Below are 16,291 nucleotides of genomic sequence, written 5' to 3'. Positions count from 1 at the left end.
TGAGTTGTCTTCGGGGATCGTTCCTGTCCTGTGCCAACAGAAGGTCTGGTGAGCATGGCCGCCGGGATTCCTCTAGTCTCAGTCAGACCATTAAGTTTGGTCTTTTTATGAGAATTTGGGGTCTGTATCCCACTGATCTCCTGCTCCCTCAGGGGTCCTCTGCTGTGCTCCCTGTCAGGGCAGTCATCGATTGTGGCCGGGCACCAACTAGTTCTTCTGGTCTCAGGATGATGTAGGTCTCTGGTTCATGTGGCCCTTTCTGTCTCTTGGGCTCTTAGTTGTCGTGTGGCCTTGGTGTTCTTCATTTTCCTTTGCTCCAGGTGGGTTGAGACCAATTGATGCATCTTAGATGGCCGCTTGTTAGCATTTAAGACCCCAGACGCCACATTTCAAAGTGGAATGCAGAATGATTTTATAATAGAATTATTTTGCCAATTGACTTAGAAGTCCCCTTAAACCATGTTCCCCAGACCCCCGCCCCTGCTCCGCTGACCTTTGAAGCATTCATTTTATCCCGGAAACTTCTTTGCTATTGGTCCAGTCCAATTGAGCTGACCTTCCATGTATTGAGTGTTGTCTTTCCCTTCACCTAAAGCAGTTCTTATCTACTGATTAATCAATAAAAAACCCTCTCCCACCCTCCCTCCCTCCCCCGCCTCGTAACCACAAAAGTATGTGTTCTTCTCAGGTTTACTATTACTCAAGATCTTATAATAGTGGTCTTATACAATATTTGTCCTTTTGCCTCTGACTGATTTCGCTCAGCATAATGCCTTCCAGGTTCCTCCATGTTATGAAATGTTTCACAGATTCGTCACTGTTCTTTATCGATGCGTAGTATTCCATTGTGTGAATATACCACAATTTATTTACCCATTCATCCGTTGATGGACACCTTGGTTGCTTCCAACTTTTTGCTATTGTAAACAGAGCTGCAATAAACATGGGTGTGCATATATGTGTTTGTATGAAGGCTCTTGTATCTCTAGGGTATATTCCGAGGAGTGGGATTTCTGGGTTGTATGGTATTTTATGGTAGTTCTATTTCTAACTTTTTAAGAAAACGCCAGATAGATTTCCAAAGTGGTTGTACCATTTGACATTCCCACCAGCAGTGTATGAGAGTTCCAATCTCTCCGCAGCCTCTCCAACATTTATTATTTTGTGTTTTTTGGATTATTGCCAGCCTTGCTGGTGTGAGATGGAATCTCATCGTAGTTTTAGTTTGCATTTCTCTAATGGCTAATGATCGGGTGCATTTTTTCATGTATCTGTTGGCTGCCTGAATATCTTCTTTAGTGAAATGTGTGTTCATATCCTTTGCCCACTTTTTGATTGGGTTGTTTGTCTTTTTGTGGTTGAGTTTTGACAGAATCATGTAGATTTTAGAGATCAGGCGCTGGTCGGAGATGTCATAGCTGAAAATTCTTTCCCAGTCTGTAGGTGGTCTTTTTACTCTTTTGGTGAAGTCTTTAGATGAGCATAGGTGTTTGATTTTTAGGAGCTCCCAGTTATCGGGTTTCTTTTCATCATTTTTGGTAATGTTTTGTATTCTGTTTATGCCTTGTATTAGGGCTCCTAGGGTTGTCCCAATTTTTTCTTCCATGATCTTTATCGTTTTAGTCTTTATGTTTAGGTCTTTGATCCACTTGGAGTTAGTTTTTGTGCATGGTGTAAGGTATGGGTCCTGTTTCATTTTTTTGCAAATGAATATCCAGTTATGCCAGCACCATTTGTTAAAAAGGCTTTCTTTTCCCCAATTAACTGACACTGGTCCTTTGTCAAATATCAGCTGCTCATACCTGGATGGATCTATGTCTGGGTTCTCAATTCTGTTCCATTGGTCTATGTGCCTGTTGTTGTACCAGTACCAGGCTGTTTTGACTACTGTGGCTGTATAATAGGTTCTGAAATCAGGTAAAGTGAGGCCTCCCACTTTCTTCTTCTTTTTCAGTAGTGCTTTGCTTATCCGGGGCTTCTTTCCCTTCCGTATGAAATTGGTGATTTGTTTCTCTATCCCCTTAAAATATGACATTGGAATTTGGATCGGAAGTGCGTTAAATGTATAGATGGCTTTTGGTAGAATAGACATTTTTACTATGTTAAGTCTTCCTATCCATGAGCAAGGTATGTTTTTCCACTTAAGTATGTCCTTTTGAATTTCTTGTAGTAGAGCTTTGTAGTTTTCTTTGTATAGGTCTTTTACATCCTTGGTAAGATTTATTCCTAAGTATCTTATCTTCTTGGGGGCTACTGTGAATGGTATTGATTTGGTTATTTCCTCTTCGGTGTTCTTTTTGTTGATGTAGAGGAATCCAAGTGATTTTTGTATGTTTATTTTATAACCTGAGACTCTGCCAAACTCTTCTATTAGTTTCAGTAGTTTTCTGGAGGATTCCTTAGGGTTTTCCATGTATACGATCATGTCATCTGCAAATAGTGATAGCTTTACTTCCTCCTTACCAATCTGGATACCCTTTATTTCTTTGTCTAGCCTAATTGCCCTGGCTAGGACTTCAAGTACGATGTTGAATAAGAGCGGTGATAAAGGGCATCCTTGTCTGGTTCCCGTTCTCAAGGGAAATGCTTTCAGGTTCTCTCCATTTAGAGTGATATTGGCTGTTGGCTTTGCATAGATGCCCTTTATTATGTTGAGGAATTTTCCTTCAATTCCTATTTTGGTAAGAGTTTTTATCATAAATGGGTGTTGGACTTTGTCCAATGCCTTTTCTGCATCAATTGATACGATCATGTGGTTTTTGTCTTTTGTTTTATTTATGTGATGGATTACATTAATGGTTTTTCTGATATTAAACCAGCCTTGCATACCTGGTATAAATCCCACTTGATCAGGGTGAAATATTTTTTTGATGTGTTGTTGGATTCTATTGGCTAGAATTTTGTTGAGGATTTTTGCATCTATGTTCATGAGGGATATAGGTCTATAATTTTCTTTTTTTGTAATGTCTTTACCTGGTTTTGGTGTCAGGGAGATGGTGGCTTTATAGAATGAGTTGGGTAGTATTCCCTCATTTTCTATGCTTTGGAATACCTTCAGAAGTAGTGGTGTTAACTCTTCTCTGAGAGTTTGGTAGAACTCTGCAGTGAAGCCATCCGGGCCAGGGCTTTTTTTTGTTGGGAGTTTTTTGATTACCGTTTCAATCTCTTTTTTTGTTATGGGTCTATTTAGTTGTTCTACTTCTGAATGTGTTAGTTTAGGTAGGTAGTGTTTTTCCAGGAATTCATCCATTTCTTCTAGGTTTTCAAATTTGTTAGAGTACAATTTTTCATAATAATCTGAAATGATTCTTTTAATTTCATTTGGTTCTGTTGTGATGTGGTCCTTCTCGTTTCTTATTCGGGTTATTTGTTTCCTTTCCTGTATTTCTTTAGTCAGTCTAGCCAATGGTTTATCAATTTTGTTAATTTTTTCAAAGAACCAGCTTTTGGCTTTGTTAATTCTTTCAATTGTTTTTCTGTTCTCTAATTCATTTAGTTCAGCTCTAATTTTTATTATTTGTTTTCTTCTGGTGCCTGATGGATTCTTTTGTTGCTCACTTTCTATTTGTTCAAGTTGTAGGGACAGTTCTCTGATTTTGGCTCTCTCTTCTTTTTGTATGTGTGCATTTATCGATATAAATTGGCCTCTGAGCACTGCTTTTGCTGTGTCCCAGAGGTTTTGATAGGAAGTATTTTCATTCTCATTGCTTTCTAAGAATTTCCTTATTCCCTCCTTGATGTCTTCTATAACCCAGTCTTTTTTCAGGAGGGTATTGTTCATTTTCTAAGTATTTGATTTCTTTTCCCTAATTTTTCTGTTATTGATCTCTAGTTTTATTCCCTTGTGGTCTGAGAAGATGCTTTGTAATATTTCGATGTTTTGGACTCTGCAAAGGTTTGTTTTATGACCTAATATGTGGTCTATTCTAGAGAATGTTCCAAGTGCGCTGGAAAAAAAAGTATACTTTGTAGCAGTTGGGTGGAGAGTTCTGTATAAGTCAATGAGGTCAAGTTGGTTGATTGTTGTAATTAGATCTTCCGTGTCTCTGTTGAGCACTGGATGTCCTGTCCTTCTCCGAAAGTGGTGTGTTGAAGTCTCCTACTATAATTGTGGAGGTATCTATCTCACTTTTGAATTCTGTTAAAATTTGATTTATGTATCTTGCAGCCCTGTCATTGGGTGCATAAATATTTAATATGGTTTTGTCTTCCTGATCAATTGTCCCTTTTATCATTATATAGTGTCCTTCTTTATCCTTTGTGGTGGATTTAAGTCTAAAGTCTATTTTGTCAGAAATTAATATTGCTACTCCTCTTCTTTTTTGCTTATTGTTTGCTTGATATATTTTTTTCCATCCTTTGAGTTTTAGTTTGTTTGTGTCTCTAAGTCTAAGGTGTGTCTCTTGTAGGCAGCATATAGATGGATCGTGTTTCTTTATCCAGTCTGTGACTCTCTGTCTCTTTATTGGTGCATTTAGTCCCTTTACATTCAGCGTAATTATAGATAAATAAGTTTTTAGTGCTGTCATTTTGATGCCTTTTTATGTGTGTTGTTGACAATTTCATTTTTCCACATACTTTTTTGTGCTGAGGCGTTTTTCTTAGTAAATTGTGAGATCCTCATTTTCATAGTGTTTGACTTTATGTTAGTTGAGTCGTTATGTTTTTCTTGGCTTTTATCTTGAGTTATAGAGTTGTTATACCTTTTTGTGGTTACCTTATTATTTACCCCTATTTTTCTAAGTAAAAACCTGACTTGTATTGTTCTATATCGCCTTGTATCACTCTCCATATGGCAGTTCAATGCCTCCTGTATTTAGTCCCTCTTTTTGATTATTGTGATCTTTTACCTATTGACTTCCATGATTCCCTGTTATGTGTATTTTTTTTAATTAATCTTAATTTTTTTGTTTTTGTGATTTCCCTATTTGAGTTGATATCAGGACGTTCTGTTTTGTGACCTTGTGTTGTGCTGGTATCTGATATTATTGGTTCTCTGACCAAACAATATCCTTTAGTATTTCTTGTAGCTTTGGTTTGGTTTTTGCAAATTCTCTAAACTTGTGTTTATCTGTAAATATCTTAATTTCGCCTTCATATTTCACAGAGAGTTTTGCTGGACATATGATCCTTGGCTGGCAGTTTTTCTCCTTCAGTGTTCTGTATATGTCATCCCATTCCCTTCTTGCCTGCGTGGTTTCTGCTGAGTAGTCTGAACTTATTCTTATTGATTCTCCCTTGAAGGAAACCTTTCTTTTCTCCCTGGCTGCTTTTAAAATTTTCTCTTTATCTTTGGTTTTGGCGAGTTTGATGATAATATGTCTTGGTGTTTTTCTTTTTGGATCAATCTTAAATGGAGTTCGATGAGCATCTTGGATAGATATCCTTTCGTCTTTCATGATGTCAGGGAAGTTTTCTGTCAAGAGTTCTTCAACTATTTTCTCTGTGTTTTCTGTACCCTCTCCCTGTTCTGGGACTCCAATCACCCGCAGGTTATCCTTCTTGATAGAGTCCCACATGATTCTTAGGGTTTCTTCATTTTTTTTAATTCTTTTATCTGATTTTTTTTCAGCTATGTTGGTGTTGATTCCCTGGTCCTCCAGTAGTCCCAGTCTGCATTCTAATTGCTCGAGTCTGCTCCTCTGACTTCCTATTGCATTGTCTAATTCTGTAATTTTATTGTTAATCTTTTGGATTTCTACATGCTGTCTCTCTATGGATTCTTGCAACTTATTAATTTTTCCACTATGTTCTTGAATAATCTTTTTGAGTTCTTCAACAGTTTTATCAGTGTGTTCCTTGGCTTTTTCTGCAGTTTGCCTTATTTCATTTGTGATGTCTTGAAGCATTCTGTAAATTAGTTTTTTATATTCTGTATCTGATAATTCCAGGATTGTATCTTCATTTGGGAAAAATTTTGATTCTTTTGTTTGGGGGGTTGGAGAAGCTGTCATGGTCTGCTTCTTTAAGTGGTTTGATATGGATGGTTGTCTCCGAGCCATCACTGGGAAACTAGTTTTTCCAGAAAATCCGCTGCGTCCAGTCCAAATCCCGGCGGGATGGTTCCCTGGCTGGGATGCTGCTCTCCCCGTTCCAAGACCAGTCACTGCCTCCCAGGGACTTCTCCTACCAGCTGCGTCCCACGCCGCCTGCGGAACCGGCTGGTCCCTCTCCCGGGGTTAGTTCAGGGGGGTGGAGCAGCTCTCTGTGCTTGTGCCGTACCTGACTGGTATGCTGGCTCCAGGCTCTGAAAACAATCGCTGCTTCCCCGTATTAGTTCGTTCTCCGTCTCTAAATCTGTGTTTGTTGATCAGGGTTCGTAGATTGTTATGTATGTGATCAAGTCACTTGTTTTTCCGTGTCTTTGTTTTAAGAGGGATCCGAGGTAGCGTTTGCCTAGTCCGCCATCTTGGCTCCGCCTCCAAGCATCTCTTTTAATACAATTATATTCCTTTCTATTTCTGCAGTCTATGTTCAACACTATTTTTATGAAGCTTTTCAAAAGCCATATAAGAAGCCAGCACATTCCAACTTCTGAAATTCCTACCTTTTTCCTTAATGCTACAGCATCGACTGTCGTTTGGTCTATACTCCAAGGAATAGCAGGCATAGTTTGAACATGGTCACAAGCTTTTCACATTGAAATTGGTGGATCTTTAATAATTTCCCAATTTTCTCAGTTCAACCAATACCACAGTTTAGATTCTGCTACTTGCAGCTCCACTCTTCTGGTACTAGTTACTTACTAATTACTGTATATGTCAGTGTTTTTGTTGTTGTTGTTAGGTGTCGTCAAGTTGGTTTCGACACATAGCACCCATATGTACCACAGAACAAAACACTGCCTGGTCCTGCGCCATACTCACAATCATTGTTGTGCTTGGGCTCGTTGTTGCAGCCACTGTGTCAGTCCATCACGTTGAGGGTCTTCCCATTTTCCACTGACCCTGTACTTTACCAGGCATGATGTCCTTCTCCAGGCACTGATCCCTCCTGACAACATGTCCAAACTATGTAAGACGTAGTCTATCGATCCTTGCTTCTAAGGAGCATTCTGGTTGTACTTATTCCAAGACAGATTTGTTTGTTCTTTTGTCAGTCCATGGCATACTCAATGTTCTTCACCAATGCCACAATTCAAAGGCAGTAATTCTTCTTCGGTCTTCCTTATTCATTGTCCAGATTTTGCATGCATGTGATCCCATTGAAAATACCATGATGGAGGTGTGGCCAAGATGGCGGAGTAGTCAGGCACTTCTGGAGGTCCCTCTTAAAACAAAGACCCGAAAAAACAAGTGAATCAATTATGTATGACAATCTAGGAGCCCTGAACATCAAAGGCAAAGTGGAGGAATCAGACTGAGTGGCAGGGAGAAGGAGAGATGATTCAGAAGCAGCAAGGAGTTGCCAGACCTGACCAAGCAGGAATCGACACCCTGCAGGCCTGATCAGCTGATGAGCGTGGTGAAGCAAGCAGTGGCATTTGGAACGCGTTCTCCACATTGGGAGAGGTTGAGTAGTGAAAAGTCTGCTCAACCCTCCAGAACCAGTGAGAAGCAGCCCTCAGTCAGCAAAAGACAAGTACATGCATCTAAACCATGGTGCAGATCAAAAAACACTGCATTTGGGAAGAACCTCGTTCCCTGCTCCCTCCCTGCTCTGTACCTGGTCCCTGGCTGGCTTCAGCAATTGCCAATTGCCACTTCCCCTGGGTCATTAGTAGGGCCTGTCATGTGCCCTGAGCCATTCTCCAGGCCTGGGAGAGGAAACAAATTGACAAACAGGAAAAAATAATCTGCCAGCTCCCCGAAGCTAGGAACTCAGGGCAGGTACAGCTGCTTTGCCTAGGCACAGGCATAATGGGTCCACAGACTTTGCCTTTCACCCCTGCATAGATCTGTGTGGGCTCATTTCAACAGCATAGGCCCTCATTTGCACAGTACAACAGAGTATATACCTGAAGTCTAACTTCACTGTATCATGGTGGAGTGGCAGGTTTGTGACATTTGACACCACTCTGCCTATTAAGCAGAGCCTTCACCTACCCACATTCGGGGACCGTGGACTGATGGCTCCACCTATGCCTCCTAGGCACCTGCAACAGGGGTCCAAGAATAAGTGGTGCCTATCAGTCCTTATAGCCAAAAGCATTGGGTGCTCCCAGTCCAGCTGTAAAACCCACCCACCTACACACTCTAGGGAACTGGGAAATGCTTTCCTCCCAGACACTCAGGGGCAGCCATCATCCCCCTGCCTTGCTCAGCACATGACCCCCTACTGCAGCCAGATACCTGTGCCTACTCCAATCACCCCTACCCATCTAGGACTATAGATAAGAGCCTGGACCACACACTTGGTGACTGACTAACTGGACACCTCACCGGGATTCATACAAGAAAAGTAAATGGACTCCTCGGCTCAAATACCTAGTAACAAATCTACCCACCCAGTGAAAGAACATTAGAGCTCCAAAGGCACCAATAATCAAACTAGCCCATGCAAGCAGCCTGTTTGGGCATATCAAAACAAAACAAAACAAGAAGCTAGGACACAGTAAGCAAACATAAATAAAGAAGTATAAAAACTTATTGATGGCTCAGAGACAAAAGTCAATATCAAATCACATAAAGAGGCAGATCATGATGTCTTCAGCAAGCTCCCAAAATAAAGAATCAAGAACTCTTCCAAAGGGAGAGAACTTCCTGGAATTACCAGAGGTAGACTACAAAAGATTAATACGTAGAACCCTTCAAGAGATCAGGAAGATCAGACAAAATACAGAACAAGCCAAGGAACACACAGACAAAGCAACAGAGGAAATTAAGAAGATTATAGAAGCGAACAATGACAAATTTAACAGGTTGCATGAACCCATAGAGAGACAGCAAACAGAAATCCAAAAGATTAACAATAAAATTTCAGAATTAGACAACTCAGTAGAAAGTCAGGGGAGCAGAATTGAGGCAATGGAAGTCAGAATTAGTAAGACTGAAAATAACACACTTGACACCAACTTATTTGAAGAAAAATCAGATAAAAGAATTATAAAAAAATGAAGGAAACCTAAGAATCATGTGGGACTCTATGAAAAGGAGTAACCTGTGAGTGACTGGATACCAGAACAGGGGGGAATAACAGAAAATACAGAGAAAATTGTTGAAGATTTGTTGGCAGAAAACTTCACTGATATCATGAAAGATGAGAAGGTAGCTATCCAATATGCTCATCGAACCCCACATAAGGTAGATCCCAAAAGAAAGTCACCAAAACATACTATAATCAAACTTGCCAAAACCAAAGTTAAAGAGAGAATTTTAAGAGTGGCTAGGGATAAACAAAAAGTCATCTACAAAGGAGAGTCAATAAGACTAAGCTCAGACTACTCAGCAGAAACCATGCAGGCAAGAAGGCAATAGGATGACATATACAAAGACTTGAAGGAAAAAAATTGCCAGCCAAAAATAATATATCCAGCAAAACTGTATCTCAAATATGATGGTGAAATTAGGGCATTTCCAGATAAACAGAAGTTTAAGGAATTTGCAAAAACCAAACCAAAATTACAACAAATACTAAAGGGAGTCCTCTGGTTAGAAAATCAATAACATCAGATAAGAATCCAAGACTAGAACACAGGACAGAGCAAACAGATATAAACTCAGATATGGAAGTCACAAAAATAAATCAAACCTAAAACACTGAAAATAGGGAAACAGAGATGTCAATATGTAAAAGATGACAACATTAAAGCAAAAAAAGAGGAACTAAAAATGTAATCATAGATCTTTCATATAGAGAGGAAGTCAAGGTGATATAAAGCAACAAAAGATTGGATTAAACTTAGAAAAATAGGGGTAAATATTAAGGTAACCACAAAGGAAACTAACAATCCCACATAACAAAATAAAAAAAAAAAACAAGAAAAACATAAAGACTCAACAAATACAAAATCAGCAACAATGAAAAAGATGAAAAGAAAATACATAAAGAAAAATGACTCAGCACAAAAATTAAGTGGAACATACAAACTGTCAACAACACAAAAAAAGACATCAAAATGGCAGCACTAAGCTCATGCCTATCAATAATTACACTGAATGTAAACAGATTAAATGTACCAATAAAGAGACAGACAGTGGCAGAATGGATAAAAAACACAATCCGTCTATATGTTGCCTACAAGAGACACACTTTAGACACAAAGAAACTAAAGCTCAAAGGATGGAAAAAAATATATATATCAAGCAAACAACAATCAAAAAAGAGCAGGAGTGGCAATATTAATCTCTGACAAAATAGACTTTAAAGTAAAATCTACCACAAAGAATAAGGAAGGACACTATATAATGATTTAAGGGGCAACACACCAGGAGGAAAAACACATTAAAAAAAAAAAAAACTCTAACAGCACTGAAAAGAGAGAGAACTCCATATCACTTTAGGTGAAGGACTGATTATCCAGAAAGGAGCTCAACAAAAACACAGAAGATCTAAATGCCATAATCAACCAACTTGATCTCATAGACATATACGGAACACTTCACCAAACAGCAGCCAAGTATACATTCTTTTCCAATGCACATGGAACATTCTCCAGAATAGACCACATATTAGGCCTTAGAGCAAGGTTTAACAGAATCCAAAGCATTGAAATATTAGAAAGCACCTTTTCTTACCATAAAGCCATAAAAGTAGAAATCAATAACAGAAAAAGCAAGGGAAAAAAAAATCGCATACATGGAAACTGAACAACACCTTGCTCAAAAACTACTGGGTTATACAAGAAATTGAGGACAGAATAAAGAAATTCAGAGAATTAAATGAGAATGAAAACACATCCTGCCAGAACTTTGGGGATGCAGCAAAAGCAGTGCTCAGAAGTCAATTTATAGCAATAAATGCACACACCCAAAAAGCAGAGAAGGCCAAAACAAAAAACATTAATCCTAAAACTCAAATAAACAGAAAGAGAGCAGCAAAAGAAGCCCTCAGGTAAGGGAAGAAAGCAAATAATAAAAATTAAAGCAGAATTAAATGAAATAGAAAAACAATTGAAAGAGTTAACAAGACCAACAAAAACAGTTAAAAAGACCAACAAAATCAACAAACCATTGGTCAAACTGACAAAAGAAAAACACCAGAGGAAGCAAATAACCCAAATAAGAGATGAGATGGGCGCCATCAAAACAGACCCAACTGAAATTAAAAGAATCACAACAGAATACTATGAAAAATTGTACTCTAACAAATTTGAAACCCTAGAGATAATTGACAAATTTCTAGAAATGCATTACCTACCTAAAGTAACACAAACAGAGGTAGAACAACTAAATAAATCCATAACAAAAGAAGAGATTGAAAAAGTAATTAATAAACTCCCAACGGAAAAAAAAAAAAAGCCCTGGCCAGGAGGGCTTCACTGCAAAGAGAACCTGAAAGAAGAAATCACCAAATCAATACCATTTACAATAGCCCCCAAGAAGATAAAATACTTAGGAATAAATCTATCCAGAGACGTAAAAGACCTACACAAAGAAAACTACAAGATGCTACTGCAAGAAACCAAAAGAGACTTTTCCTAAGTGGAGGAACATACCTTGCTCATGGATAGGAATACTCAACACTGTGAAAATGTCTATTCTACCCAAAGCAATCTACAGATACAACGCAATCCCGATCCGAATGCCAATGGCATTTTTTAACGAGATGGAGACACAAATCACCAACTTCATATGGAAAAAGCCCCTGGGTAAGTAAAGCATTACTGAAGAAGAACAAAGTGGGAAGCCTCACACTACCTGATTTTACAAACTATTTACACCACCACAGTAGACAAAACAGCCTGGTACTGGTACAGCAACAGATACAGAGACTAGTGGAGCAGAATTGGGAACCCAGACGTAAATTCATGCACCTATGAGCAGCTGATATTTGACAAAGGCCCAAAGTCCATTAATTGGGGAAAAGACAGTCTCTTTAAAAAACGTTGCTGACATAACTCAAAAAAATGTTGCTGACATAACTGGATATCCTTCTGCAAAAAAAGGAAAGAAGACCCATATCTCACACCATGCACAAAAACTAACTCAAAATAGATCAAAGACCTAAATAGAAAATCTAAAAAGATAAAGATCATGGAAGAAAAATTAGTGACAATACTAGGAGCCCTAATATGTGGCATAAACAGAATACAAAGCATTACTAACAATGCACAAACACCAGAAGAGAAACTAGACAACTGGGAGCTCCTGAAAATCAAACACTTATGCACATCAAAAGACTTCAACAAAAGAGTAAAAAGATGACCTACAGACTGGGAAAAATTTTTGGCTATGACAAATCCGATCAGTGTCTAATCTCCAAAATCTACAAGATACTGCCAAACCTTAGCAACAAAAAGACAAAAAACCCAGTTAAAAAAATGGGCAAAGGAGATGCACAGGCACTTCGCCAAAGAAGACATTCAGGCAGCTAACAGATACATGACGGAATGCCACAGTCATTAGCCATTAGAGAAATGCAAATCAAAACTACGATGACATAGCATTTCACCCCAACAAGGCTGGCAATACAAAAACCACAAAATAATACATATGGTGCAGAGGTGGTGGAGAGACTGAAACACTTATACACTGCTGGTGGGGATGTGAAATGGTACAACCACTTTGGAAGTCAATTTGGGGCCTCTTTAAAAAGCTAGAAATAGAAGTACTACACAATCCAGCAATCTCACTCCTTGGAATATATACTAAGAGAAGTAAGAGGCATCACACAAATAGATACATGCACACCTATGTTCATTGCAGGGCTGTTCACAATAGCAAAAAGATGAACACAACCTAGGTCCCCATCAATGGACGAATGGATAAACAAATTATGGTATAGTCTTACAATAGAATACTACACAATGATAAAGAACAACAATGAATTCCCGAAACACCCCATAACATGGAGGAATCTCGAAGGCATTATGCTGATTGAAATTAATCAGTCACAAAAGGACAAATATTGTATGAGACCACTGTTATAAGAACTCAAGAAAAGGTTTAAACACAGAAGAAAACATTCTTTGATGGTTACAAGAGTGGGGAGGAAGGGAGAGGGGAATTCACTAACTAGATAGTAGACAAGAATTACCTTAGGTGAAGGGAAGGACAACACAGAATACAGGGGAAGTTAGCAAAACTGGACTAAACCAAAAGCTAAGAAGTTTCCTGAATATAAACAAACACGTCCAGGGACAGAAGAGCAGGGGCGGGGGTCTGGGGACCATGGTTTCAGAGGACTTCTAGGTCAATTGGCATAACAAAATTTATTAAGAAAATATTCTGCAACCCACTTCGGTGAATGGTATCTGGGGTCTTAAAAGCTAGCAAGGGGCCATCTAAGGTGCATCAATTGGTCCTAACCCACCTGGAGCAAAGGAGAATGAAGAACACCAAAGACACAAGGAAAATAAGAACCCAAGAGACAGAAACGGCACATAAACCAGAGACTTCATCAGCCTGAGAAATAGATGGTGCCCAGCTACCAAAAATGACCCCCCTGACAGGGAACACAATAGAGAATCCCTGACGGAGCAGGAGAAAAGTGGGGCACAGAACTCAAATTCTAGTAAAAAACCAGACTTAATGGTCTGACTGAGACTATAGGGACCCCAAAAGACATGGCCCCCATACTTTCTGTTAGCCGAGAACTGAAACCATTCTCGAAGCCAACTCTTCAGACAAAGATTAGACTGGCCTATAAGACATAAAATGATACTTATAAAGACTGTGCCTCTTAGCTCAAATAGATGCATGAAACTGAATGAGCAGCTCCTGTACAGAAGCAAGATGAGAAGGCAAAAAGGGATAGGAACTGGTTGAATAAAAAAAAATGGAAAATCCAGCATAGAAAGGAGGAGTATGCAGACGTATTATAGGGAGAGCAACTAGGGTAACATAACAATGTGTGTATAAATTTTTTATGAGGTTGTTTTAGGTTAACTTGAACTGTAAACTTTCACTTAAAGCACAATAGAAAAAAGAAAGGAAAATACCATGGCTTAGGTCAGGCACGCCTTAGTCTTCAAGGAGACATCTTTGCTTTTGATCACTCTAAGGAGAGATCTCTTGCAGCAGATTTTCCCAATACAATGTGTCTTTTGATTTCTTGACTGCTGCTTCCATGAATGTTGATTGTGGATCCAAGTAAAATGAAATCCTTGACAATGTCAATCTTTTCTCCATTTATCATGATCTGGATAATTGGTCCAGTTGTGAGGATTTTTGTTTACTTTATATTGAGGTGTAATCCGTACTGAAGACTGTGATCTTTGATCTTCATCAGTAAGTGCTTCAAGTTCTCTTCACTTTCAGCAAGCAAGGTTGTGTCATCTGCATAAGGCTGGTTGTTAATGAGTCTTTCTCCAATCCTTAAGCCCCGTTCTTCATAAAGTCCAGCTTCTCAGATAGGTTGCTCAGCATACAGATTGAATAGGTATGGTGAAAGGATACGACCCTGACGCACACCTTTCCTGACTTTAAGCCAATCAGTATCCCCTTGTTCTGTCCGAACAACTGCCTCTTGATCTATGTACAGGTTCCTCATGAACACAATTAAGTGTTCTGGAATTCCCATTCTTCGCAAAGTTATCCATAATTTGTTATGATCCACACAGTCGAATGCCTTTGCATAGCCAATAAAACACAGGTAAACATCCTTCTGGTATTCTCTGCTTTCAGCCAGGATCCATCTGACATCAGCAACGATATCCTTGGTCCTCTTCTGAATCCAGCCTGAATTTCTGGCAGTTCCCTGACGATATACTGCTGCACCCACTTTTGAATGATCTTCAGCAAAATTTTGCTTGCATGTGATGTTCAATAATTTCCTCATTCGGTTGGATCACCTTTCTTGGGAATAGGCATAAAAATTGATATCTTTCAGTAGGTTGGCCAGTAGCTGTCTTCCAAATTTCTTGGCATAGACAAGTGAACACCTCTAGGGCTGCATCCATTTGTTGAAATATCTCAATTGGTATTCTGTCAATTCCTTGAGCCTTGTTTTTCGCCAGTGCCTTCAATGCAGCTTGGACTTCTTTCTTCACTACCATCGATTTCTAATCATATGCTACTTCTTGAAATGGTGGAACGTCAACCAATTTTTCTGGTATAAATGACTCTGTATATTCTTTCCGTCTTCTTTTGATACTTCTTGTGTCATTTAATATTTTCCCATAGAATCCTTCACTACTGGAACTTGAGGCTTGAATTTTTTCTCCAGCTCTTTCAGTTTGAGAAGTGCCAAATGTGTTCTTCCCTTTTGGTTTTCTATCTCCAGCTCTTTGCACATGTCATTATAATATTTACTTGGTCTACTCGAGCTGCCCTTTGAAATCTTCTGTTCAGTTCTTTTACTTCATCAATTCTTCCTTTTGCTTTAGCTACTTGACGTTCAAAAGGAAGTTTCAAAGTGTCTTCTGACATCCATTTTCATCTTGTCTTTCTTTCCTGTCTTTTTCGTGACCTCTTGCTTTCTTCATGTATGATGTCTTTGATGTCATTCCACAACTTGTCTGGTCTTTGGTCATTAGTGTTCAACGGGTCAAACCTATTCTTGAGATAGTCTCTAAATTCAGGTGGGATATACTCAAGGTGATACTTTGGCTCTCATGGACTTGTTCTAATTTTATTCAACCTCAACTTGAACTTGCATATGAGCAATTGATGGTCTGTTCCACAGTCAGCACCTGGCCTTGTTCTGACTGATGAGATTAAGCTTTTCCATCGTCTCTTTTCACAGATGCAGTTGATTTGATTTCTGTGTGTTCCATTTGTGGAGGTCCATGTGTATAGTCGCTGTTTAAATTGGTGAAAAAAAGTATTCGCAATGAAGTCATTGGTCTTGCAAAATTCTATCATGCAATCTCTGGCATCATTTCTGTCACCAAGGCCATATTTTCCAACTACCGATTCTTCTTCTTTGTTTCCAACTTTTGCATTCCAATCATCAGTGATTGTCAATGCATCCGGATTACATGTTTGATCAATTTCAGACTGCAGAAGCTGGTAAACATCTTCAGTTTCTTCATCTTTGGCTTTAGTAGTAGGTGCGTAAATTTGAATAATAGTCGCATTAACTGGTTTTTCTTGTAGGCATATGGACATTATCCTGTCATTGACAGCGTTGTACTTTGGGATAAATCTTGAAATGTTCTTTTCGACAATGAATGCAACATCATTCCTCTTTAATTTGTCATCCCTGGCTCAGTAGATTATATTATTGTCTGACTCGAAATGGCCAATAC

This window comes from Elephas maximus, chromosome X, assembly GCF_024166365.1.
Source record: "Elephas maximus indicus isolate mEleMax1 chromosome X, mEleMax1 primary haplotype, whole genome shotgun sequence".
In the NCBI taxonomy this organism is placed as follows: domain Eukaryota; kingdom Metazoa; phylum Chordata; class Mammalia; order Proboscidea; family Elephantidae; genus Elephas; species Elephas maximus.
Note: the sequence above shows the minus strand (reverse complement) of the source record.